Here is a 2468-nt window from a genome sequence, read left to right on the forward strand (position 1 = left end):
TTTTATGTGTCAACAGATGGCCAATTAAATCTGTGAATATATGATCATTTTATTTGTCTTATCATCTCACATCACATAAATTTAAAAAAAAAAAAAATCTTTATATTTCAAATTAATTTACATTCAAGGCTTGCTCGTTTACCAAGGAAAATATAAAACTCATGAACATTTTTTTTGTCGATTTGAAGCATGATTAAATCAATGTTCATAATAATAAACTCTTGGTTAGAAAAGAAAGTGACGTGAAAAAAATATATATATATATCTTCATTCGTTGAAGTAAGAGAAAAGGAATCAAATTGAAGTTTAGAATATTATGAAATTATTGCGTCATTTAATTTAAATCACTGTCTTTTAGAAATGGTTGTCTTTTCACTTGACTGTTATTGTATCAAGTGATGGTAGCCTGTAGGGATGGTATGGTTCCTAATGGTTCACTTCTGAAGAGAATCAGAACCAAAGTAAGAATGAATTGTTTTCTTATAACGATATCGATCATTGGTTTCATCAGTACTTATGGGAGCCAACCAGAACGGAATCGAATGCTTCCAGATTGGTTTGGTTCCATAAATAAAATTTCTTGATTGTTAATACAAATTATAAAGTACGATTACCGAAAGTTAATAATTATATCCAAAATTAAAAACAGTAAATCTCATTCAATGAAATAATAGTTCTATTTTCATATAAAATATTGTATAATAAAAATTATTTTTACCAAATCAATAAATAAACACAGTCGATTGAACTTATTCTTGATTCTTGTTCAGGGTGCTAGAATCGAATTCAAACCAAGAACAAATCGGTTCTTGATTCTGAAAATCAAAATCATTTACAATTTAACCAGAATCGAACCGTCGGTTTTAGTATGTTTCAGTTGGTTCCGATTCTTTTTCCCACCCCAATAGCCTAGTGGAAAGGGCCTCACTGCTAACCCTGACGTCCAGGTTTTGGAAACATGAAAATTACATGAGAATCGGCAAGCCTTATTAAACCCACAAGGTTCAAGCAGATCATCTGTGGTTCAACCGCAATGTCATCGATTTGGGCCAACTATTGTGACCGAATCAGACAAAATCCTATTTACTGGGTTTTCAATCGGAATAGCTGGTCGTGTTTGGGTTTTATAACTATGGATTTGACAAATACCAAAAAAAAAAAAAAGGGGATGTCTTATGTTTTGGAAAACGTGTGGCAAGAAGGACAAACTAATAAAAAAAATCTTTATATTTCAAATTAATTTACATTCAAGGCTTGCTCGTTTACCAAGGAAAATATAAAACTCATGAACATTTGTTTTGTCGATTTGAAGCATGATTAAATCAATGTTCATAATAATAAACTCTTGGTTAGAAAAGAAAGTGACGTGAAAAAAAAATATATATATATATCTTCATTCGTTGAAGTAAGAGAAAAGGAATCAAATTGAAGTTTAGAATATTATGAAATTATTGCGTCATTTAATTTAAATCACTGTCTTTTAGAAATGGTTGTCTTTTCACTTGACTGTTATTGTATCAAGTGATGGTAGCCTGTAGGGATGGTATGGTTCCTAATGGTTCACTTCTGAAGAGAATCAGAACCAAAGTAAGAATGAATTGTTTTCTTATAACGATATCGATCATTGGTTTCATCAGTACTTATGGGAGCCAACCAGAACGGAATCGAATGCTTCCAGATTGGTTTGGTTCCATAAATAAAATTTCTTGATTGTTAATACAAATTATAAAGTACGATTACCGAAAGTTAATAATTATATCCAAAATTAAAAACAGTAAATCTCATTCAATGAAACAATAGTTCTATTTTCATATAAAATATTGTATAATCAAAATTATTTTTACCAAATCAATAAATAAACACAGTCGATTGAACTTATTCTTGATTCTTGTTCAGGGTGCTAGAATCGAATTCAAACCAAGAACAAATCGGTTCTTGATTCTGAAAATCAAAATCATTTACAATTTAACCAGAATCGAACCGTCGGTTTTAGTATGTTTCAGTTGGTTCCGATTCTTTTTCCCACCCCAATAGCCTAGTGGAAAGGGCCTCACTGCTAACCCTGACGTCCAGGTTTTGGAAACATGAAAATTACATGAGAATCGGCAAGCCTTATTAAACCCACAAGGTTCAAGCAGATCATCTGTGGTTCAACCGCAATGTCATCGATTTGGGCCAACTATTGTGACCGAATCAGACAAAATCCTATTTACTGGGTTTTCAATCGGAATAGCTGGTCGTGTTTGGGTTTTATAACTATGGATTTGACAAATACCAAAAAAAAAAAAAAGGGGATGTCTTATGTTTTGGAAAACGTGTGGCAAGAAGGACAAAAAAAAAAAAAGGGGATGTCTTATGTTTTGGAAAACGTGTAGCAAGAAGGACAAACTAATGCAACACAACAAAATATGGCTCGATTCTCTTTATAAGTTTACTTTTCTAGATTTTGTAATGCTTTATGTTTCAAC

This window comes from Olea europaea, unplaced genomic scaffold (assembly GCF_002742605.1).
Source record: "Olea europaea var. sylvestris unplaced genomic scaffold, O_europaea_v1 scaffold392, whole genome shotgun sequence".
Lineage (NCBI taxonomy): Eukaryota > Viridiplantae > Streptophyta > Magnoliopsida > Lamiales > Oleaceae > Olea > Olea europaea.